A 26,037-nucleotide genomic window follows, 5' to 3' on the forward strand; every position below is an offset into this window, starting at 1 on the left:
TTAAGCAGCAACATCTTAATTATATTGTACCTAATTTGTATCGTTAGATTTGTATTGAAAAACAGTTTCTAATAATGTTTATTTTATACCTACAATATTTATATATTTGAAGTACTTTTTGGTTAAAGAAAAAACATGGAAATGGTGCACCTTATTTATTAAAATGGTGGGACTATGTTTCATGGCTGGTGTGATCAATCCAACTAGCTAGGCAGGGTCAAGGTACCGGTCAAGAAAAAATAAACTTGAACCAGCGATGATGACGATTTGTGTTGGCTCGGGAAACCAACCTTGGACTCGGTTCAATTGACATGCACGGTTCCAGCATATCAATTCAGCTGCCTCTGCGCCGGACGTTAATTGATCCACCTGTCTCGAGGTTGCTAGCTTGTTAATTTGGCCAAAGTAATCCTGCTATCTCAAGGAAGCTAACACGCTGACTAGGTAGGTAATCCTGCAATCTTTAGAAAATTACACTAGTAGTTCAGCTACTTAAACAGTTCGCAAATCCAAGATGACATTTGCTCTTTTTCAGACATTTAGATCACAACAAGAATATATATTCTTCAAAAATATACTAAGTGCACATAGCACACAATCATACGACACTAAATCTCAACAAGATGTCTAATCAAACAGATATACCACGATACCCAACAGCAAACATCAACGAAAGCTGGGATTATTACATACACCACAATCATTTTCCGACTTGAAACCTCAGCTGCTCATCCGATGCAACCATATATACCGCACAGTTGACTAAGGCGACAGAAATAAAGCTAGCGCTGTTGCATAGAGATGGCCTGACAAACAAGGCGCTAAATGATGACCGTCTCCTTCTAGCCCCGGGTCTTCCACCTTCCATCCAAGGCACATCAGGCTGCAGGTCCCAGCTGCTACTCCGTCATCTGGCCCCCTGTGATCCTGGAACTAGAACAAAACATGACACGACACGAACAAACAGATTAGCGGCAGAGGTTCAACTTAACAACCCACATGACACGACGAAACGAGGCAGCAGCATATGTGCATCTAACCAACAGGCTTTCCAGTTTGTCTCCTCGAAATGACACCTATGTGGAACTACCACGGTTTTCTAGCTATCAGGAAATATATATTAACGGATCAAGATTCTTCTCTACTTTTTTCGAGAGTACGCCAAAGGCATACCTTATCTTTATAGAAGGCAGAAAATTGAGAACAAGAACGGCACCACTCGCTACAAGCAACGAGCGTAACCCCACACAACGCCGGCTACAGACCAAACAACCTCAACACAAGGAACCTGTCCTAAGCAACAAACGAAGCCACGTCTCGACCGACGCGAAGCACCTCCGAAAAGGAACGGCTCCCAAAGGAACTTCCTTGTCAACGCACCATCCGAAGTAGATCAATGGCGGGACTTGGACGGATCCCAGAAGCAGTCCTCCAGAACATGCCAGCAAAGACGTGCATAGTGCCTTGATGAACTTCCATGGACCACTGCGACGCCGGATTGAAGCCGCCAAGGACCTGTGCACCGTGTCCATACCCGATGCTCCCAACAGAGTTACGACGTCGAAGACGCCGCCACCGAGTCGATCCGCGGATCGAGGCTTTCGCCCGAAGACAACATCCAGCTCCAAGCAGGTTAGGGGGACTCCGACACTCCTCGGCGGCGCCTCCAAGGAGGGGAACGACACCCGCGGGCGCCGTCGCCGCCGGCCCGACTGAGCCAAGCTAGACTTTCGTCCGAGTCATCGCAAGCCTCCCCAACCCCCGGCACCGGGGCATACCGTCCGTGAGGCCTCGCACCGCCGCCGTCGCGGCCCCTCGTCGATGAAGTCGCAAAAACCGCAGAAACTCCGAAACACCCACCGCATGGCTCAAGGCAAGGCGAAGACTCCAACTCCAACTCCATCCCGACGAGGCACCGCAGCCTTCACACCCGCCGGCATGAAGCACCGCGGCCATCACTCCCGCTCCTCCGGCTTGAGCTGGGGTGGCCCTCCACGGACGCCGCCCACCTGTGCAAGACGTCCCTCCCGGCCTCCCCGCCCCCGGCACCCGCATCGGGCCCGCAAGCCCGGATCGGGCCCGGGCCGCCAGCTCCCGCCTCGCCCGCGACGCCGGCGAGGAGCACCGCAAGTAGCGCCGGCCATGGTGGCAGCGGTCCTCTCGCCGCCGTGGCGCTCCCCGGACGAGGCCTCCGCGCCGCTGCCACCCCGCCTGCCGCTCCCGGACGCCACTCACGAAGCCGCCGCACCTCCACGACCTCCCTCCGCCCGCCTCGCCGGGATCTCCTCTCCTCTCCTCTTCACCCGACCCCTCCGCCACGCGCCACCGGGGACCACTCTGTAGAAGCCGACAGACGCAGCTCGTCGCCCGCGAGGAGGCGACCACGCCGCCGAGCTCCGCCGCCTCGACCTCGAGGAAACGCCTCGCCGCGGCGCGCCGGCCCGCCGCGCAAGGTGCCGTCGCATCCTCGTAGAGGATCTCCAACGCCCGAGGGAGAGGCCCCGCGCCACCTCCGCACGGAAAAGATCCAAGAGCCCCCGCCGCCGGCACCGCCAGGGCTTTGCCCGGCGGCTGACGCCGGCGGCGGCGGGGGGAGCAGGGGGAAGGGGCTGGGGCTAGGGTTTGGTGGGATCGCCCGCCCGTCGCCCGCGGGGAGCGACAGGACGGGCAACTTCCAAAAATCGGAGGAGGAGAGATTCTTCTCTACTGACTATAATGCAGAGTAGAAGCACAAACAAGAGATACATATCATTTATGCATGTGCATGATTACAACTGCTCAAGATTGATTTGTCACGAGGTTCAAAAGTAGGCCTTTCATGTGTGATTACAATCCACACATGACAAAATTATCAGGATGGACATGACATTGCTTTAGAAACAATAGCAATCCATCAACCAGTTGCTACTAGAAACATAATAAAACTTGCACTATCGGGATGGACATGACATTGCTTTAGAGACATGTTCATGTAAAAAAATTAACCACTAGCCAAAGCAACTCACACATCATATATACCTAGTGTATAGACTCAACCTGAGCAAGTCAATATTTAACAAAAGCTGGGAATTACATCCATGACTACTAAATCCTACTAAAGCCAGTAGCTCCACTAATAAGCCAATATAGTGTCATTGACCACAACAAAATAGTATTAGGCATTACCATGAATGAGCCTTTGATCAAAGTGTGAACCAGGAGCTCGCCGGAGATGTTGTAGCCGAGGCCGAGTTACACAGCCACCGCATCATACAACTGTCCTAGCAACTACAAAGATGCTATCGGATGCAGCAATCTTGGACCAAAGGTTCCCTCAAGGAAGATGCTATCGGATGCAGCAATCTTGGACCAAAGGTCACCATACAGATCTGAGCATGTAACTCCTGTTCATCCATGATTGCATCAAATGGAACAAACAACATTAGTCAGACAAATTTAGACGACGAAAGTAGCAAAGTTAGGTTGATCAAATCAAATTTCATGCCACACTACAATGCATATTGGAAGTGCTCAAACCAAGAGAAAGCGAGTTTATTCCGAAAAGCCAAAGGGGGTAAATAAATTTAAGAGGCAATTGTGTGAGTACTGGAACTGCTCAGGTGCTTGGAAAAAACAGGGGGGTGAATTCTAGCCGAATCCAGTATCTAAACTCTTGCTCAGAATAAAACGCCCTCAACAATAACAATGTTTTGCTTCAGTGAGTTAGTGATTCTGGTTGTGGTGATAAAACCGAACAGCTAATTGTGTTGATTCTGCAATTACCAGGAACAAAGATGTTGATACAGACCCCAACTAGGTATTCCAGCTCCTATAGAAAAGCTAAACCATACCGAGCGACACACATTAAACAATCATGCATGGCAAAATGTACTAGACCAAACAGAGATTATTCATTTGAACAAAATTGCAATAGTAGTACATCAATGCTCCTATCCCCGGTGACTACTTGAAAAAAAGTGCTCCTGTCCAAAAATTTAATAGTTAAGCAACATCACATGGTCACTATTGAGTATTCATTTGATATTATGCATGATGCAGCAAGACAAACAGCAACTCCTATATCTAACTTTGCCAATGTGGATCATTGTACCCTGTAGTAGTTTGCACTTTTTCTTTACATGATAGCCACCTTAAAGCTTTCCCAAAAGAAGAAGGGCAAACAAGACAATTGAGATTTTTAATATTTATCACTTACAAATAGATGATGAAGTGTCTTCTAAAGCTAACTAGCCAAACTAAAAACATATGATTAATTAAAGAAGCAAGATGTTCTTCCAAGCATTCATTCATTTATTTTCCTTCTTCAAAATGCATTCTCAATGTTGTTGTTATTTTATGGGAACCTCCGGTGACATGTAACATCATGAAAGTAGAGAGTAATATAAGTACAACTACCAAATTTTATAAGACTAGTGAGCAAAACTGTGTAGCAAATTTCTTCTCTCGGGATTATGACATAGGAGTCTTGCAAGTAATAAGCAAATTCCATGACCCCAATCTTCAAACATGAGAGAAAATAAGAAAGGAAATACCTGGCTACTTGGATTGCTTTGTAACACAAAGTTAGCGCTTACAAAACTTACCCAAGTAACACGAAGGCTCCTTATTCATTTCAAACAAGAATTCCATGGTTGTTTAATTGAAAGGAAATGAACTATTAATATTCCAAGAACGTAGAAATAAGCTGCGGAAAATTCTGTCATAAGGAAAAATAAATTCTTTCCACACAGATAGAAGGTAAAGCACACAATTTATAATAGAAAAATACCAACACTTCTTTGATGAATATGCATAAGATGATTTTAAGTGCTAAACACGCTCACAAATAAAAATATATTTTACGATTGAAAATAGATGACCAAGAGAGACAACTTTCTTGGGAGTTGGGACAAAAGGCTTTCCTTTTATTGTCCACGACAGACAATTAGTCCGAGCCATGTTTTCATCCATATATAGAACAATAACCGAGAAGGGGTACATGGAGTTCTTTTCAAATCCATAAGAACGACAAAGAAACTAAAAAAATATAGCATATCAAGTATAGAATAGTCAGAAAGATTGTGTTGTTGAGAACATACCCATATGCATAACAATGTCATGGAAGGCCTAAGTAAATTTGTTTGTCTGGAAGGAGGTTCTTTTGTGTTAAGAACTTGAAAAATTGAGCCCACTTGGGATTTGCTCTCAAGAGTAGCACGCTGAAGCGCATCCCGAACCTGAGAATCAGGGTAGCGCAGTGCACATAATCAGGCATCAGGCTTAGAGTGAATTTTATTACGTGACTAGTTGTGAAAACTGGACTCCAACCCTCACCAGCTAAGCATTTCTTTGTCACTTCAACACTCAACATGTTTAAAGTGTGGTAAATTGATTTTTCCTTCTAGAAGATTTGAGTGCTAATTAACAATTTATGATGGAAAATGAAAAGAATATAAGTCCACCACACACCACTAAAATAACAACCAAACTACATGCAACATATTTAGCTTTAAGAAATATAGCTAATCAAATGTAGGAACAAGCAATAGAAGCTCACCACATGGTTCCAGTGCTCAAACTTCATTGCAAATAGATTAAGTATAGTGTAATGCCATGCCAATTGTTGCCTTCAACTCCTTTATATTTACAGATGCCTGCATGGTACCCAAGTACTTCAGTACATGATATATCTTTCCTGTCCAATACAACTGATCTGTCAGGATCGAAATAGGCAAGATGATCATACTTTTATGAGGGATATAGGGAGAAATGCAAGTATATAATTAATTATGCCATACAAATCATTGTTGAATACCAGAACGCAGAAAAACCTCAGCTTTTCAATGAACTCGAGTGATTCGAATAGCACTACATATTCCAGTGTTAGTAACAATGCATTGTTAAAAATGCCAGAACAAAAAAAGCTCTATTTTTTAGTGAATTCAAGTAATTCCAAATAGCAGTACAACAACAATAACATCTATAGAAATATAAAAATTATCCGACCACCTGCCAAGAGTATTAATGTGCACTAAAGATGCATATGCAAATTCATGAGTGCGGGGATCTAGACGTGCATGATCTTGTACGTGGGATACAGGGAGGGATGAAAATTTATGAATGAATCACCAAATTTAAAATATGTGCACCAACAAGTATACATGACCAGTTTCGATTAATATGGACAAAAGGAATTGAATACAAAAAAGAAAGATCACTGCCAGGCATGTACGCATGAAGTATGCATAGTATCAAATCAATGAGAAAAAAGGGGACCAAATTACTTCTTGCTCAGTTGCTAGCTAGTAACTACCTAGGCAAGGCTTGATCAAGACCAAAGTGGAAACTAATTGCGTTCATAACAAATAGTACGGAACTAGACCAACGACACAAAATCAGTCAATCACAGTGGCTTGCCATAAGTACTAGCATAAGAACCTCTAACAACTAGGCTATATGCAAATACAGCCACGCTGAGACGAAAAAAAGGCCATTTTAAAAGTTTCCCATGCTTGGTATTCTTGAAGCCAAAATAGTTACCAAGCTTCACCTGAGGAGAGACACAAGTTAAATTCCAAACAGAAAAGGGCAGCAATAAGATGTTTAAACAAAACTTGGGATAAAAATCAATATGGTGAATAGCTGAATTACAATCTTGGAAGGAAAAATAATTTGTGAAGAATGAAAACTTGTCATAGTAGTTGCAATACCTACAAATTGGTACATGTAGTGCTAATGCTGCCTATAACTGTAGTGCTACTAGTATTCAGCAATTCAAAACACAAAATAATGGCAAAGGAAATTAAATTGTAACCAATAAAAGAAAAGGGCAGCCGTTCTATTTGAATGAATGAATAGGTCACACAACGTAAACTCTGAAACATCGGCACCAACAATTTTACATGACAATTTTCCAATAAATTGGACAAAAGGAATTGAATAGAAATAAGTCACAGCAAGGCATCTACGCATCAAGTATGCATGATATTAAATCAACGAAAAACAGAAGAGCTAATTATTGTTTGCTCGGTTGCCAGCAAGTAATGGCAACATACCAACCTAAAGTGAATATTTCAAGCATGGAGAATTTTCAATGAAAGCAAGACGACAGGCTTTGAGGTTTCCAGATGCTACAAAATGCACGTTAGCAGGCTCCCCCGACCTGCTCTGTACCCAGATGATCCGTGGATGGGCGGATGCCGATCTCAACCTGCTGCACCTCCTAGCGCTGCTGCTGCTGCAAGATGTGCTCGATAAGGCCACCGCTCCCATCTATCTATTAACAATTAATTGCAGGCAAAAAAATTGTGTTAGTATGAAGCTAAAGGCATGAAACTAGGATGATAATTAGCTGATACCCCCTATGTAAAATGAGAGCGCTAGTAATAAACATAAATGGGTATGTGTCGTGAAACCGCTGCCTATATATGCAATGCTATTTGCATGAGAACACTCACCTGGAAGGATGTTGCCGCTGCAGTTGATCGTTGGGGTTGTGCACGAACAACATGGTGTGGTGGCGCTTTGGTAGCGACGCGCAAGCCTGAGACACATATGAATATGATCAGAAGGGAATGTGTAAAATCCTGAAACAATTGGAGGGCACTGTTTGTTTGTTACCTTTCGGATGGCGTCGAGCTCGGTAAGTAGAACTTGGTAGACCTGGCCTTCACTGACACCATCCCTGTGAAAGGCAGACACCTTTAGTCCCAATGCTCAACAGCTCAAATATATGTTCACAAATTTTCAAAAGAAGCTTCTGCTAAGGAAAAAAAGAAAAACAAGTGAGAGTGCTAGAGCATGCTCAAGTATATCGTGAGATATTTTCTAATCAAACTTCGGTCTAGACACCATAGGGAAAACAAGCAAGCCAACATTACCAACAAGTTGTGTATATGGGATTCCCATTTTTCATCTTAGACAAATCTTATGTTCCCATCATAAAAGAAAACTCAAACAATGTCACCTTAACTCAGTAAAAACATGATTAACTAGTCAATTCCATTATAGCTGTCCACAATTCAAGTGATTGGCCAGCTTAGTGCTGGTATTTTTGCTTACAAAACAACATGAGTGTAAGTTTCCGCCATGAAGCATACATATATAACTTTTCTCTAGTTGATCTTTTGAAGGATATGAGAAAAACCTCCCTTCCAATGCATGCGACCGAATGTTTAATGTGCACTAAAGATGCATATGCAAATAAATGAGTGCAAGGATCCAGACGCGCATGATGATCTTACCTATACATGGGATACACGGAGAAATGAAAATTTATGAATGAACCGCAAAATTCATGAGTGCGGGATGGCGTTAGTGAGGCCAGGTAGGATGCACAAGAGATTGATATTTGTGTCATCACACCAGGCTCACTAGCGACACCCCGGAGTGTACGAGTGATCAACCAACCATCTAATCATCGACAAGTACAAAAACACCACCAAACCAGCAACCATGGTGACATAAGTCAAGATGCTCAAACACACATAGCATGCATGGAGCAGATGCTCCAAAGGGATTATTCATCACTTGGTAGTAACCAAGTGATGCTAGCAAGAGAGAGGCCAAGCCTGAGCTAGTCAATCCAGTAGAGATGGATATGCATAAGTAAGGAAGAACACATAGCCTATCCAAGTTAACCAGATAAAACCAACCTTGACAGCCAACTGAATCACCTAGCACCACCTAGCCTTTTAAAACCATCAGAAACAGTCCTTTTTCTTCAAAGGATACCACAGTGGCATTCATTTACATGATCCCCTACAGTGGATATCTCTAATTTCATCAAAGCCAACAAGAAAAAGAAATATATATCATTACTCAGTTGAGTTCAAAACAAAGCTAGGGTCCATAAGGGATTACTCATCACTTGGTAGTAACAAAGTGATGCTGGCAAGAGAGAGGCCAAGCCTGAGCTAGTCAATCCAGTAGAGATGGATATGCATAAGTAAGCAAGAGCACATAGCCAATCCATGTTAACCGAGATAAAACCAACCTTGACGACTAACCGAATAACCTAGCATCACCTAGTCTTTTAAACCATCGAAACTTCCCATTTTCTTCAAAGGATACCATAGTGGCATTCATTTACATGATTCCCTACCGTGAATATCTCTATTTGGATAACATAAGCAATCCACACCAAGTAAACAAGTCCTCATCACCTTATACGAGGTTCAAACTTTGGATTTGTTTCCAACAAAGGTTGGAAAACAAATCAAATCCATTTAGTTTAACTGAATCATCACCAACACATGGTTCATTAATAAGAAGTGACAAGCATAGCACCAATTAATCAAGCAATATAGCAAGCATCAAGTAACAAACATAGCACCAATTAATCAACTATAGCTCCATCGAGTAACAAGCATAGCAGCAATTAATCAAGCAATAGCAAGCATGACCTGCACATGACACTTTACTAAAGCCAAAGCTTCAAGTAAAGCAATCAAGGCTTTCATGCGAGTTCTTGACGAGCAACAATCGCAAGCAATGGGATCATAATTCAATCCCTGTGCACATACAAGGTGATAAGCGAGTTAATTACAATTGCATTAGACATCAATTGCAACCTGGCACATGTGAAGATTGAATCACCCAATGTCCAGAACCAAGCAATTGCATGGATTCGAGTTACCATAGCAAGACAATCAAAGTAGCGAGATAGCTTCACTTGGCTGCATAGAGGAGATACTGAGTAACAAACCAAGCCAGACAAAGGAGGGGAGAGAGTTCTCCCCCTCTCGCATAGAGGAGATACCGAGAAACAGAGCATCCGAGCATTTCATCGAGCACCTTGCTCGCGCGGGAGAGGAAGAGGGATGGGAGGGCAGAGGTGGAGCTCACCGAAAACGAGGGTGGAGGAGGAGTTTGACGACGATGGCGGGGGTGGAGGAGGTGGAGGACGCGGTGGCTCGGCCTCCTCCTTGATGCGGCGGCGCCGGACCCTCCTCCCCGCACGCCTTGGCCCCTCCTCCTCCACGCCGCGGCGGCATGTGCTGCCGGTGGCGGGGATGGGTGGAGCGTGGGGGCATGCGCCCCTCGCGGAGGAAGGCGGCGGCGACGGCGATGGCGACGGCGGACGACCATGGCGGCGCGCCTTGGTACGGATCGGAGGGGGAGAAGGGAGAGAGGCGGCGCGGCGGTAGAGGGGATGAGGGCGCGGGGAGGGGTACGGGGATAATATAAGTTCCCCTATTTCTGTGGCGCACCAGCTCAAGTGCGCCACAGAATCAACAACTTCTGTGGCGCACCAGAGCAAGTGCGCCACAGAAATTGCGCCACAGAAATACCTACGCTAATAATTGGGAGTGCCAGGATGTGGGCCCCACATAGTTTCTGTGGCGCAAGGTTCAACAATGCGCCACAAAAATAAGCTAGTTTTGTGGCGCACACAGCGCCACAAAATAAATTTCTGTGGCGCATTCAAAACGGTGCGCCACAGAACTAAGCTTCCCCTATAAGGGTTTTCCTACTAGTGGATATCTCGTCGTTGTGGTAGCTTGCTAGGAATTACAAGTCTGCGGAGATTCCGCATAAATGTCTTTTTCTACAAGCCATTATTGAGGCGATCTTGGATTCATAATTACTCTTGGTTTCTAAGCCTTCAACTTGTTTTTGGATCTTGTTGCTTCGTCTCTACTTGCTAGAGGTCGTCAGGGCAAACATATCAAACCACTTGCGGCTCCTTTCCATTTGGACTTCTCACTCGAGCCATAATAGAACTGCGTGTTGGTGGAGTAGTTGTGATGCTTCCGTGTCGATTGAGGTTGGCGAAATATCATGTCCCCCAGATTCTCAATTTCATGCCGTCGTGGATCTCTAGCACTCGCATAGGGGCAAGCGCATTTGCACTCATGGGATCTCATTATCTCCTCCTTCAGGATCTTCTTGTCGTGGTGTCGATGAGGTGATATGGGTGGAGTCACACCAATCAGATGGTCGCGAGGTGTGGTGATGTGAATGTACAGTTGCCCACTCGGCCGCAAGTCGCTCCATCTGGCGGCATCCTCCTCGCGTGCAGTCGACCGTCGTCTCATTCCGGCCATGCACACCTCCCCGTCCGCCCGTAGTCCGAGTAGCCGGAAGAGGTGCTCGCCCTGCACCGAGACCGTCATCTCGGCGTCTCCTACGAGGGCGGCGCGACCTCCGGCCAGCAATCGCAGAGGAGCGGCTTGGCGCCGACATCCGACGCATACAGATGGCTACCTTCGGCCAGCAGTTGTAGAGCACAACGACGGACGAAAAAGTGACTCGGCCATGCATGTGGAGTTGAAGCGCACGCGGTTTCATCTTCCACCACATGATGCAAATACTACGTTGGGTACGTACAGAGAAGAAGACCGCATGACGCACGATGCAGTAAAAATGCGCGCACGCGCGCCCGTCCAGCTAATCGATCCGTGCAGCCTGGGCATCACTTTCCCAACGACCCTCCAGGAAACGAGGAGAGAGACATGATCTTGTTTAATTCGCGCTGCCATTAATTAAGCTGACCAAGTTGGCCGCTCGGTCTGCTACCATGCGCATGCGCGCGGGATGGAGGGACCACACACGGAACGGAAGGTCCACGGGCCCTCCACGCCTTGTCCCCCAGCGCGACCACCTGCACCTCGGGATGCCACGTCGCGTCCCCGAGCGTGAGCACCTGCCACGGTCTCCAACCGTTCTTTGCTCCACGGGATGGCCCGCCTCGTCCCACCTCATCTCCTCCCTGCGGTGGCTCCCCACCAACAGGCAACAGGCCAGCGCCTCGCCGTTGGCTGGGTGGGTGTAGGTTGGTTGGGGGAGCGGCGGCGGTGTACGAGGACAAAGCGACCGTCTTGGCGGTGTACTGCTCCAGCTCCAGGTGCACGTGGAAAGACGACGGGGACGCGTGTGCACGAACGTGTCGAGCTCGCTCCATTTCATGCATGCAGTTGCGGCCGGCGCAATCTGTTTGTTGGCTGGGCCGGGAAGCTAAAAGCTTGCTGGGCCTCTACCAGAGAGAGTGGAGGGATTGTTTCCTGTGCGGGAGTCGCGAATGGGAAGTAGTGCGTCGTCCAGCAATAGTCCCACACCGCTAGCTGAAGAGCTCGAGCACCGGCTTAAAAGGAGCCGTGCCGGCGGCGACTGCGGACAGCCGGGCGCTGTCGCGGGCGCCTGTGACTCCTGCTTCACGGAGGGCGGAGCAGTTTGTGATCTGGATTTTGGGCTTGAGCCCCTGCATGATGACCCCATAACCTCGCGGTCTTTGTGATCTGGATTTTGGGCTTGAGCCCCTGCATGATGACCCCATAACCTCGCGGTCGTCGCCTTCCTCCGCATGGAGAAGGTGGCGTTGCTCTGTGTGCTTGTGGTCAAAAGCCCAGGCAAAATATATACTCTACTATCTACTATTTATCAGCTGAAAAATCCCGCGAGGTTGTTGGGTCTACACCAAAGTGGTGTTTGGTGGTGTAGGGGCTCGCTCATCAACCAGGTTACAAACTCTTTTTCTCTATCACATTTGTACCACAAAACCTGGTTTTTTATTTATTTAATACGTGACACAGATTTTGTTTTCTCTATCACATTTATAACACAAAGCTTGGTTTTTTTCATATAATACGTACTCCCTCTGATCCTGTTTAATTGACGAAGAGTTTGTGCGTATGTATATGTTTTCCACCGCCTAGCTTGTGACAATCTTATTCAACAGGAGAAAGTAGAAAAATATGATTTTTTATATAATACGTAGAAAATATAACTTTTTTTACTTTCAGCGTTTGGTTTTACACCCGCGCATGTCATGGAATCATTGGCTAATCTCCGCTGCAAGGCGTCGGTACCTCCCGGCGAGATTAAATTTGCCGCCTAAGAGCATCTCCAGTCGCGTCCCCCAAACCGTCCCCAAACCGCGCCGGATCGAGCGTTTGGGGGACGTGTTTTGTTCGTGCCGCGTTTGGGGGACGTCGCTCCCCAGCCGCGTCCCCCAAACGCCGCCCCCAATCGAAATTCAAATAGATGCATTCAAAAGAGATCGTTCCCGCCGATTCGTCGCGATCGCAGTAGCGGCGATCGATCAAAGTACCGAGCGCGCGATCATATTACGAGACCGGTGGTGCATGCAAATTAGAAGAAGGGGAAGGGGTTGGGCGACGGCGTCGTATCCCGAGTCGACGCAGGCCCGTCGAGCACGATGACCTCGTCGCGATATGCCCGTTGTCGTGCATGGTGCGTCTCGCTCCGTCGCCGACGCGAGGCCGACGCAGGTGTAGCGATAGAAGACGCGTCAGCCTGCTCTTGCCGCTGCCGCCGCTAATGCCGCTGCCGTGGCCGCCGCGTCCGCCGCCGCCATTTTGGCTTCGATGTCGTCGAGGATCCGGCCTTTGAAGAAGTTGTGCGCCGCTCGCGTCCGGGGAGACATTCCCTCTGTCGACGTTCTCGGCATGGGACATGTCGTCCTCGCATTTCTTGAGCTCCAGCCTTCTCCTCTTGCCTCTTGAGCAGCTCGGCCCACCTTTGGTCGGCCTTCTTGTTGCGGGAGATAAAGGTCGAGGAGACGTCGGCGAGGCATTTCGTGATCGACGCCTGCGTCTTCTCAGACGACGCAGCGTCGGCCAAGGCGGCCTTGGCAGCCTTGTTGCCAGTAGGACGCCCTGTCGAAGTTGCCAGCGGCGCGTCCAGATCAATGGCGTTGACCGGGTCCTGGCTCGCGCTGCTCGTACACCGGGGAGTAGAGGTTGTTGGGGTTGAAGCCGCCGTGTGGCAGCGCATCCTGGTAGTGCGGCGACAAGTTAGGCGTCACGCACCCGGGAGTGCCGGAGGGGCCGTCGTTGTAGTAGGCGGATGACGACGGAGAGAAGACTCCCGGAACGTACACCGGCACGTTCGTACTATATGGGCTCGCGTTGGTGGCGGCGATACACCCGGCCAATATGTGCTGGTGCTGGCGCGCCGCCAGCGCCTTCTTCTCCAGCTCCGCCGCCCTCCGTCCTTTCCGCTCCATCGTCGATAGCTTCCGGCGCAGGCAATGTTGCTGCCATTGATTGTCGGTCCATCCTTCAGGCTTCTTCTTCAAAGCCGGCGCCTTCCGCGGCCTCGCGAACGGCGCTGTCGCCCCTTTCGTCCCATTGCCCAGCGGCTTCTTGGCCGCTTTCTTCGTCATCTTTTTGGGGGCTGTCGGCGGCGTCATGTGGAGAGGTAGCGCCGGCGGGTGGACGGCGGGTGGACGGCGGGAGGGAGAAACAAATCGGCGGGATAGGAGAAATGAATCGACGGCGGGATATGTTTTGGGAGGCCTGAAATGCGCGGCGGTATAGGCGCGATTTGGCGGGAGCGGCGGGATTTGGCGGGAGAGTGAGACGAATTTTCCCTGTGCCGCTGACGGGTCGGGCCCGCGTCGGTTCGCCTCGCTTTTCGTTGTGTCCGGCGTCCCCGGTGCGTCCCCTGTGGGACGGGGACGGGCTCGGGGCGCCGGACACCGTATGGGGGCGCGCCGGACAAAAATGGGCTTTGGGGGACGCGGCTGGAACGGTTTTTTTGTCCGGCGTGCCCCAAATTCCTTTGGGGAACGCTTTGGGGAACGCGGCTGGAGATGCTCTAACTTTTTTCGATCATCGTCATTACTACTACACTCTTTGGTCTCTTTGATCTGAAAATACCCACGTATAGCTAGGCCAGCATCAAAATTTAAATGCCTATTAACGAAACTATAACAGCCACGTTTATTCAGCCAATTCGAACGTTTGATAGTTTTTTCTTTGGAAAATCTTGAGCGGATCGATCCGCACGTTTGCCTCCTCCCGTGAGGCAAAAGTAAAGTTGACATGGTATTTTCACGTTGAGTCCAGCAATTTCCTTATTTTCTTTTTTTTTTCAGAAAAAATCATGGCCCTTTTGATCGGCCAGGATCCAGTCGCGCTCGCGTTTCGGATTTCGAACGTTCGAACAATCTTCGTCCTGTTTTTTGTGCATGATGGGTAGCTTTAGTTAGTATAAGTTTATTCAACAAATGGTTAGTGGCATGTTACTAGTTGGTGCCCTAGGAGGACGGCTTATAGATCTTTAGCGCCAAAGAAGGAGGCAAGATCCCGCTGCAGGGTGGCGCCTAAGGGCTTGAGACGGATAGGAGAATCTTCTGAGGGATGTATACGAAAAACAGCTCTAAGTGTCTGTTTGGTACTAGTGTGAGAAGGGTGAGCACTAGGGTGTCTTTGGTGACGGGCTGATAGACGTTGCCGATTGCAGCGGCGAGGGACTTCGACGACATTCTTTCCCCCGAACTTGACTGCGGTAGCCTCGAGAGGGATGTCACACACCTTCTTGTTGTCCCGGAAGAGGTTCTCAAGTTTCGTCCATATTCCTGCAGCCTAGGACAAGGACAAGGAGGATGCCACAATGGTGAGAATCTCCATGGAGATGGAGCCATACATCCATGATTTAACCGTAAAGTCATCGCGAATCCAGTTGTAGTCGACGTTGCTGGAGGAGCCACCAACTACGTGAGCATTTATCTCGTACTTCCCTAGCGTGGTGAGGAAGAGCTCCCGCCAGAGCCCATAGTTGGAGTCGGCAAGAATGAGCACAATGGGGACGCGAGTGCGGATGCAGATGACATTGACAACATGAGTGGGAAGAGAATGCAACAACGTCATTCCCCTTCTTGAGGGTGGCCTGGCGACCGCGCTACTCTTGCATCTGGTGGTGGGGCTCCGATACCATGTAAAAAGGAAGAGCTGGAGAAATTGCCACACAACAAATCAAGGTGCTGGACTATCGGGTGCATGTACTTATATAGAGATAGTACATATTTACAAGGAAGGTTTTGGAAAACTTTAAACTAGCCAGCTACGAGTGCGCCATTATGCACATGAAGTTTGCTTGGCTTACGGTGGGTCAAACAACAGTAACTATCCCGTTCAATTAGCCAAAAGTGCTACTATTAATTATGGAGCCCTTTTATTTTTAAAAATAAACTTTATTTCAAATAATTTTGACAAAAAAACTTTTTTTAGGGAATAAAAAAATAACTGATTTTTTGAAGTTTGAAAAGATGAGCTTAGTGAAGCTCTGGTTCAAAATGACGCACTCGTTCAGTTAGGACATAATACTACCTAGTTCATGGTGAGCAGCCCACCGAAATCGTTAAAAAAAGGCCGACCTTCGCGAAGGGAAGGCAACTCGCTCCGCACGCGACAAGTAGCGCGCTGTGGTGCCAGAAAATTCCTGCGAAGTGGTCTCCCTGCTCGCCACGTGTCGCAAGGGGAAGCAAGGTGGGGATGGGTGAGGAGAGAGAAGACTGGGTTGTGTCAGTTTTTCCCTTTTTCCTCTAGATTCATTTTTTCAAAATGAAATATCTTGAGAACCGTAAGTCCAAATTGCTAACCGTTTTCATTTTGGAGATCCTCGCGTCGAGATCTTCAAAATTAGATCCCATGTTGATAGGTTTGGAGATACTTTTGTTTTCGTACTTCCAATAATATTATGATGTACCTGTGGTGTGTACATAACTGTACTCGTGTTTTAACTGATAAGTACTTCTATTTTTAGTGTATTTGGTGCAGTTTTTCCCTTTACTCGCTAACTGTACTCGCCCGTGTGCGGGACTGTACCTGCACTTACGCGCGATCATGTACACTGCTCGTGTGCGCCATCGTACTTATGTACATGTACTTGCTTGTGTTCACGATCATGCACTCGCTCGTATGCGCGTTTGTACCTGCTCGTCTGCGTGACTGTACTTATACTCGCTCGTGTGTTCAACTGTATTCGTGTGTTGTGCGTGACTGTAGCTGCTCGTGTGCACGACTGTACCTCCTCGTGTGCGCTGTATCTGCATTTCAGCTACGTGTGCGTGCCATCTGTACTTACTCGTGTGGCGATCGTACTCGCCTATGTATGCGATCGTATCTTTACCGTGTGCACGACTGTACCTGCCTATGTATGCGATCGTACTCTACTCGTGTGCGCGACTGTTTTTGTACTCGTTCGTGTGTGTATAATTATACTCCTATTTCCGATTTTACTTGCTAGCTAGTTTTCCCTTTGAATTTGATACAGTTTGCATCGTGCTGGATGCATGCCTACAGCCAAGCACGGCCAGGTGCGATTGGCAAGTACGCCGCGGCTCGGCACTCGCGGGAGACGTTCCGTACGATGCCACGCGTCGTACATACGTGGGCTAACCAGACCTTTAAGAAGGTCGACACATATGTGGAAATTCTTTGCCTGGGCCGGAAGCTAAACGCATGTTGGGGCTCCACTAGAGAGAGTAGTAGAACGGTGTAGTTGGGCCTCCTGTTTCCTGCGTGGAAGTAAGTAGGGAATGGGAGATAGCGCCGATAAATAGTCCCACATCGCTAGCCGAAAAACTGAGCGACCAGCTTAAAAGGAGCCGTGTCTGCGGCCACTCCGCCGAGCGCTGTCGTGGGCGCCTGTCACTCCAGCTGCGGAGGGCTAGGGAGTTTGTATTCTGGATTTTGCGCTTGAGCCCCTGCGAGATCGTTGTTTACTGCTCACGTCCGCGGCCGTGATAAGTAAGCTTTGATCTGGCACCAGACCAGATAGTCGCGGCATCCGCCTATCCTTCGGGACTGGGGGTGGGATGCCAGCTTCGGGGCCTGAAAACCTCCAAGCGGAAAGTTCCGCGTTGTCTGGCCTGGTGTGTCCACCGACTGTGGTGCGCAGGAGGTTCGCTCATCATCCAGCTTACCAACTTTTTTTTTTCTCCCGTCTCATTGTAGCAGGAGCTTAGCTTTTTTTAATTGTGTTAGAAGAATATTTATTCTCAGAAATTTAATTCGATCCCCGGGTGCATAATGCTGACTCTACAAAAAAAACATATTTCTAAGTGTCTAAAACTTGTGACATTCTTTGCTATAAAATAAGAGAAGGGTGCTGCCCATTTTACCGCATTATACACGTGGTTGACTATCTCGATTCTCGAGAAAAGTATAACCACCATTCTATGTTGAACAAGTGTGTGTTTTGCGTTCAAGAAAAGTATCATGGTTGTACCAATGTCGAATTTTACCCGTTCTGACCCCGACATTATTTAGTGGTGAATTGACTTGCCGGTTGCACTAGTAATTTACGAAGATTACACAATGTAAAGTAATATGATAAGGCTGGATAGTATGCACTTGGATTCTCCGACTAAAGTCAGAGTGACCGTAAGTCAGTGACAGTTGGGCACCCCACATACTCAAAGTCACCTAACTTAAAAGTCAAAGGATATGTGCTCGAGTTGTTCAATCGTAGTGGTGGTTAGCATTTATAAAGTCTCAAATTTACTATTTTAAAGTCTCAAATTTAGTCAAATCACATGCGTAAACTTATATATATATCTATGTGTATTTGATTAAAAATGTCTATTTTTGCTACTAGATTTTAAAAGTTAATTAATTCGAAAAAAAATTATATCTTCCAAACTACATATTAAACAAAACAAACATAATAATTGCCGTGACTATGTTCAAGAAATCGTTTATCTTAACTTATCGGTCGGCCTTAACATGAAGATTAATCGCTTATCCGCTGATTAATCGATTTTATCGGTCAGCCATTTATCGGCTTATTTTTATATAAATCCTAATTTTCGACACTAAATTTTCTATAATATGTTATGAAAAAAAATTGAGCATTGCACATAAGTATTACCTTGATTCCTTGCATTTGAATAAATAATAATGAAAATTTTGAGTTAATGCATAATTCTACAAAACCATATGACGAAAATATCGACAACCATACCAAATTTCATTAAAATTTCGCTAACAACCAGCCGAAATATCGGCCATGAGATTGAAAATCGGGCGAAATATCGGCTCTCGTGCAGAAAATCGGCCGAAATATCGGTGGAGCGATAAACTGGCCGATATGCTAAAATCTTATCGGTTACCACCGATTCACGATAAATCCAAATAAAAAACTCTTACTTTCGCAAAAAAAAAAATGCATGTGTTATTATATCGTCCAAAAGAAGATCTAGACACCGCCTCCAACAAGCCAGAGACCGCCAAAATCAACAACCTATATATACGCCTAGTGGCAAACTATGTACTACCCTAACTCGGGCGCCTCCCCTAGTCCATCTCCAGTTTGGGCGGTTTCTTAGGCATGCGTTATGCCACAGGGCCTCCTAGTCGGGCTTTCAAGCGTTTAAAAAACTTTGATCTAGTATTGCAAGCACAAAGACTTTGGCTGCTGATATTATTGACAACCTCGAGGAAATCGGCGTGCAATACCTGAATGTTCTGACGATACAAATCCGATGCTTGAATGAGTGCAACCTGAATATTCTGAAGTGTGATGCCGAGGGGTAGGTCTCCGCTCACAGTGTCCTATCCGGGACGATGGAGCAAAGCTATAAAGAATCAACGATGATCGATCAGTCGGGTGCGGATTGCTGAATCACGAATTGACACCCTTTTCCAAACATCGCTCAGGTTAGTTTAAGGCTACACTGCAAGGCGTGGGTAGCCCGTGGGGAAAATAAATTCGCCGCCAATATTTTTTCATAATTGTCAGTACTGCAACCTTCAGTTTGAAAATACAAACATATAGCCAGGCCGGCAAGGACACATTTTATATGCCTAGTAACCAATCTATGACGGCCGTGTGTATTCAGTCCATTCAGATGTTTGAGTCACGAAGTTAGCTGCCATTTCTATATATTTTCGCGCATGATTGATAGTGTTAGTGTTAGTTAATCTAAGGTTTTTCAATAGAGGGTTGGTATCATGTTACCATCACAAGTAGTAGTATATAATTTTCTACAAAATGGTACTGTACCATCATACTGCATATGGCGTGGTGATAAATTAAACTCGTTGCCATCGCAGCGTGAGCAGAGCACTGAGCACCATCAAGCTTCGCCGAGCTCCTGATCAGCCTAGCTTGGCAATGGACGCCGGATCCTCAAGTACGAGTGAGCCCCTGAATCATGCTGATTTGGTTAGCCGTGGTGATCGAGACGAAAGCGACAGCGGCTGGAGCGCCGGAAGCAGAAAGTCTTCGCGCGCCTCCTGTTGCCGCCAGCCTGGCACTCCTGCGGCTGGAGCGGAGACCAGACCGTTCATTTTCCAGTCGCGCGCGCGGCCAGCACGTGGATGTGAGCACCGTAAAATTATGGATATATGCCGTCACGCTCACGCGACTCGGTTGGGAGAAGAATTAATCCGCCCGAAATGTACGCTGTCGATTATGCGCAAACGGCGACCAACACGGAAGCGCGCGCTGGGAGAAGAATTAAGCGGTCCGTTCCTAGCTACATGCAAATAATGCACAGCTTCCTTTTCGTTTCCGTTCCGCGCCGATCGACTCTTTTGGCTTTCCTTCGCTCGCTAATTAAAACTGCTTACCTAATCTTCCTCAGCTCATTGCTAAAACCAGCACGAGACTCATCTCCTGAGTCAGTCAATTGTTTATCACTTTGTCCAAGCATGAGATGAGCACTTTACGGTGCATATATCAGCATGCCTAAGTACGTCCTCAAAATTCACCACCACCATTTTAATCCCAAGTTTCACTCTATATATCCTCTCCATTCAGGAAGCAATGACGGCATCTCCAGCATGCCGATACATCCGGTCCTAAGCTTTTCATTTCGGTCCGCGCGGACGGGCGCTGCAACCGGCGCAAGATTCAGTCCGTTCACCAAATTTGGGGAACCGATGCGTCGGCGCGGACAGCGAGAACGTCCTCCCGTGTCCGCCCGCGTGCATTTTAGGCCCGCATGGAAGCGGCCCAACAGTCTTCTACCTCTGGCTATCAATGGAAATACTCTGGCCGCCACCCGACGCCTGCGGTTCGCCTCGATCATCGATGGGCAAGAGCCCCACCATGTCCTCCCGCATGTGTCCGGTGGCGCGGCCGGCATGTGGCCCGTGTTGAGGTGATGTTCGACGGCGAGGGGCACATGTTCCTCCATAACATATGGAGCCGCTTCGCCCACTCGCACGCCATCGACGTCGGGCACTTCTTCGTCTTCAAGTACGACATCCAAGACGACTTCAGCATCAAGGTTTTCAACGAGACCATGTGCCGCCGCCACTACCACTACGACGAGGACAACTAGGCGACGCTAAGACGAAGACGAAGACGGTGTAGTTTCTACTATGTTTTTAAGTTCTATTTGCTTCAAGCTAATCTTCCAATATGTATGCAACATTTGATAAATGCAAGATGATTGGCCAGCACCGGACCAAATGGGTCGTGCTGCTACGCGCGTTGTCCGGGCCGTCCGGACCACGCGATACATCCAGTCCACGGGCCGATCTAAATGGATAGAAACAGACCGTTTGGGTCGGCCCGCTGGAGATAGATACCCTGAGGAAGAAGATGATGTATCTCTAACTAAAATGCATCTACATACATCTGTATCTAGGCAAAAGTGAGACACATATTTTTAGAAGAAGGGTAGTATATATATGATGAACTTATGACATGTGACACACGGTGGATTTTGACATCTAACTCACTGGTCACCTCACAGGGACATGCAATCGCGCATCCACCATTGCTTTCGGTGTTAGACTTTCATCTTTTGTCATCCTTAGTATTAGAATCGTCATAAAGTTTGCTTTCATATTGAATGCATTTGATATTATAGACGTTTCCTATATTTTTAGTCAAATTAAACTTGATGAAGTTTGATTTTGACTAAACCGAACTCAAACAAAATAGAAATGAAGGGAGTAGGGATAGTCGACCGAAGTTCTTTTGTTGTGCTTAGCTAGTCTACGGTGTCTTATTTTATTTCCCGGTCGATGAGTTACTCTGCTTGTTCTTGACATGTTGTTGGGGGTGGGTGGTGGTGGGGGAGGGGGTGTTTTTCTTCCCGCCCAACCTAATCAGACTAGCTAGCTAGTTTTTTGTTTTTCCGTCGGATAGCTAGCTACAATATTGTACTGCTAACTAGGTAGTAGCTATTTTGTACCGCAGCGGGAAATCATATGCCCGCCATGTCATCGATCCATGACATCTGCCCTTAGAGCATCTCCAGTCGCGTCCCCCAAACCGTCCCCCAAAAGTATTTGGGGCGCGCCGGACAAAAAAAGAGTTCCAGCCGCGTCCCCAAAGCCCATTTTTGTCCGGCGCGACCCGATACGGTGTCCGGCGCCCCGAGCCCGTCCCCTGTGGGACGCTCCGGGGACGCCGGACACAACGAAAAGCGAGGCCAACCGACGCGGGCCCGACCCGTCAGCGGCACGGAAGGCTAAAACCCCGTCGTCTACCTTTGGTCAAGCGACGTTAATGGCGTCCCTGTTTTCCCAGGCGACGCAGGGACGCGTCTCGTCGTGCATGGCCGCGTGGCCGTCCGCGCCGGAGTTATTGCGTGCAACCACCCGCTGCCGCCGCCTGTTTTAAGACGCCCTGCGGTTATCGCCGCTCATAATCCTTCTCGTCGCCGCCGCCTCCCCCTCCCGGATCCTCTCCTCGCCGCTCAAAAAATGTCGAGCTCGTCCTCCCGCAAGATCGCCGCGGCGAACGGCTTCGGACGCGGCAGCCTCACCGTGGCGGAGGCGTGGGCGCTGTACCACGCCCGGTATCCACTCCCGCCGGACATGCGGCTGCCAAGCAGCGGCGGCTGGAAGATGGCCGTGAACGGCATTGGCGTTCCGCCGCCGCCGAAGCCGAAGACGGACCAATGGAGGGACGCCATCAAGACCCGTCGGGCTCAACTCACCGCCGAGGAGCGGTTGGATCCGACGTGGGCGGTCAACGACAACGACGCCTGGTGGACGACGTACTTCCAGGCGAAGTACGACGTCGAGATGCACAACACCGACAACCTCGTCGGCGGCCCCAACAGCTGGAACAGGGAAGGCCGCGCCCTGTTCTGGGGAGTTCCGGGGCGCACCCTCGAGAACGTCATCCGCGGCCTCCGCAACGGCGCTCCAAGGCTGGATATGCCGTCGTCGCCGCCGTCTCCTCAATGGCAGCCGAGGAGGACGACGTACTCGTCCTCCTCGCACTCTTCTTCCTCGGGACCGGTGCGATCGACGCCGTCCTCGTCGTACCGGTAGGCGCCCTACACCGTCCCCAAACGGGAGGTCAAGGAGGAGCCGGCGACGCCCGTCAACACGAGGCGTGGCGGTAGCGGCAGCGGGCGGCAGCAAGGGAGGCGCGGCGGCGCCCTCCTCATCCCGAAGCCGGAGGTGAAGGAGGAGCCGGAGGAAGCGTCGCAGGCGGCGCTGCTGGCGGAGTACGAGCGGCAGCAGCGGCTCATCGGTATCAGTTAGCATTTCCGGGCATATCACTGGTACACCTTATAATACTATCTCTCTCTTGTTCCGCTCAACATAACCGTTCGCCCTTGGGGGTCTATGGAAGCAGTCGCCGCTCAGGAATCCGACTTGCTTCACTTTGATCTAGTGTTTGGCCGGGGGTAAACTTGCAGCCTTCGCCTTCACCGGCCTAAACTCCTGGTCAGAGCACGACATACACATGATGGCTAAGGGTGAGCAAACAGAACAGAGATAGAGATACAAGAACTTGTGCAATCCAGAGTAGCGATGCCTGCTTTTATAGGCAAAAATTCGACAGCAGAGTAGCGATGCCTGCTTCATTAAGGGACGCCACATCCATGAAGGGATTGTCTCCCTTCAGGAGATCATTCATGAGACTAAGTCTAAGAAACTCAGGGGAGTTTTCCTTAAGCTAGACTTTGAGAAAGCCTACGGTTGGGTGGATTGGATGTACCTGAGAGAGGTTCTTCTCAGGAAAGGCTTCGACCTAGGTTGGGTCCATCGTGTGATGAGTCTGGTCTCGAGGGGCCAGACGGCGATCACTATCAATGGCGAAGTTGGGAACTATTTTCGTAATGGTCGGGGAGTGCGTCAGGGTGACCCTCTCTCCCCTCTCCTCTTTGATTTCGCGGCCGAAGCCCTGGCTACCATCCTCGACGTGGCTTCAAGGTCTGGACACATCTCTGGGGTTATCCCGCATTTGCTTCTTGGGGGGTTACGCACCTGCAATACGCAGATGACACAATCATTATGATCCAACCGGATGCTCGCGCGATCGCGAACCTCAAATTCTTACTCCTCTGCTTTGAGAACATGTCTGGACGTCGTATCAATTTCCACAAGAGCGAGGTCATGGTACTGGGAACCTTGAAGCGGCGGCGGTCGAAGCTTCCCGTGAGCGAGCTCGCGGAGTTGAGCGGCGCTGCTGGAGGAAGAAGATGGAGTAACTGGTGCGGTGAAACGAATGGATGACTTACCATCCCATGTTCCAAAACACCACTCCCTGACTGACGACACAAATTCGATGGATGGTTGTAGTTCAGTGCAATCTGAATATTTTGAAGCTTGGCACCGAGCATGAGGGGCACGCAGGCTCACTCATTGTTGTCCGAAGAAGTCAGGGGTGATAGGGCCAAACTAAATTGCGAATTAACAACGCAGATGTCTAGTTAGAAACTGCTAATCACTGCTCCCCCTACGTTCACTGCCAAAGATGCCGGTCAGGAATCCGACTTGCTTCACTTTGATCTAGTCTTAGGCCCGGCCAACTATGGCCGTCAGGCTGGTGCCCCTCCCCGGTACGGTGGTCGACGGCCCTGATCTGGTGCTGTGGTGGAACATGGGTCTTGGCAGCTTGGCCACGTCGTTCCAGAGCGGGCGGCGCTCGCGGGTGCCTGTCGGCTACCTTCTGCGGTCGCGTGGCCGATGCGGGGGTGGTTGGGGTAGCACCATTCTCTCGCCGCCGCCTCGTCACTTCCTTGGCGGGGCGCCGTGCCTGTGCCGCGGTTGGGGTGGCATGGGCGGACCACTTCGAGATCTAGTGGCTACAGCTTTCTGGATGTGCTTGACTGGTGTTGACGATGAGCTTGACACAGATGACCGGGGTCTTGGTCACCTAGTCCCCTTGGGCTGGCAATACTCGTGGTTGTGTTGACGGTGTTGTTGGATCTGCTCTCCCTCCGCGGGCTCATGGCGGTGGCTGGCTTCAGTTTTTTGATGGGGCATTGGAGAAAGCCGTGCAAGGCCTTGGCCAATGCGGGTGACGAAGATGTCCTCGACGCCGTGGTTCTTCTTGGAGGCGCCACCAAATGCTGCTCCTTTCTTTAGGCACATGTTCAACTTGTGCGCTTCTCCGGTGGGGCAAGGTTCTCTTCATCGTCTTTAGGCACATCCTTCTCACCTTGTTTGAGCTTGTCTCCGTCATTGCATCCATGTTTACTTTTACACGGTGAACTTTCCGGTTTGGGCGGCCTCCTAGATGCCACAGGTGATGCCGATGATTTCTTCCTTAGGACATGGGTTCAATGTGCTATTGGATAAGTGTCAAGGTTGTGTCTCTAGGCTTGTGATTAGGCTAGGGCAAAAGCTATGCAAGGCCTCCGCCGATGCGGGTTACGACGACGCCCTTGGGCGCCACTTTCCTCCTTGGAGGCGTCTCCATCTAGCCCCTCCTCCTTCAGTATCTCGAGGCATGAAGACAACTACGCTTTGCCAGTCATGAGTGCGCTCTGCTTTGGCATGGGAGTTCTGTTGGTTCGGGTCAGCTTCGGCGCCATGCCCTTGCAACAGAGGATTGCGCCTCCATCGACAAGCTCAAGCTCTCTGCCTAGTGTAGCTAGTGTAGTGTAGCTTTGCTTTTCTTCTTTTTTGTTGCTTCCTGTGCTGCCTTGTAAGCTGGTATCCCAGCAGCTCGTTGCGTTGTTTTTTTCTAAAAAAAATATAAGAGTGGATCATAAACATACCTACTTTCATGGATTGCTCATTTTGCATCCAGGGGAGAAAGTAGATACCAGTTCACCCATCATGCATAGGACAAATGAACTTCCAGGGTTGAATATAAGAGTGGATCATAAACATACCTACTTTCATGGATTGCTCATTTTGCATCCAGGGGAGAAAGTAGATGCCTGAGTATGACCATTTTTTGTTCATGCCTGAGTAGATATTGGTTGGAAATTATATTCAGAGTATTCTTAAACAATATAAGTTTGATTATTACGAAAATTAGTGACATGAGGCAGTGGAAACAAAACCCACACGGTGCACTGTTTAGTACAGCCTCGTGTCTCTAGCTAGCTGTGAAGTTTCCCACAAATTGATAGTAATATAAACTCGTTTTTGTTTA

The 26,037-nt window shown here is 48.7% G+C and overlaps 2 long non-coding RNA genes across 2 annotated transcripts; both read right to left on the minus strand.

Moving 5' to 3' along the window:
* Positions 1-858: 858 nt before the first annotated feature.
* LOC124650067 lies at positions 859-5,205 on the minus strand. The gene is made up of 3 exons (XR_006986868.1): positions 5,079-5,205; positions 3,166-3,383; positions 859-933 (listed from the first exon to the last, which is right to left on the minus strand). It is a non-coding gene; the product is annotated as an uncharacterized LOC124650067 (long non-coding RNA).
* A 966-nt stretch (positions 5,206-6,171) lies between these two features.
* LOC124649619 lies at positions 6,172-7,672 on the minus strand. The gene is made up of 3 exons (XR_006986712.1): positions 7,600-7,672; positions 7,437-7,522; positions 6,172-7,251 (listed from the first exon to the last, which is right to left on the minus strand). It is a non-coding gene; the product is annotated as an uncharacterized LOC124649619 (long non-coding RNA).
* Between the last annotated feature and the right edge of the window lie 18,365 nt (positions 7,673-26,037).

The sequence above is a fragment of the Lolium rigidum genome, chromosome 4 (assembly GCF_022539505.1).
Source record: "Lolium rigidum isolate FL_2022 chromosome 4, APGP_CSIRO_Lrig_0.1, whole genome shotgun sequence".
Taxonomy (NCBI): Eukaryota; Viridiplantae; Streptophyta; class Magnoliopsida; order Poales; family Poaceae; genus Lolium; species Lolium rigidum.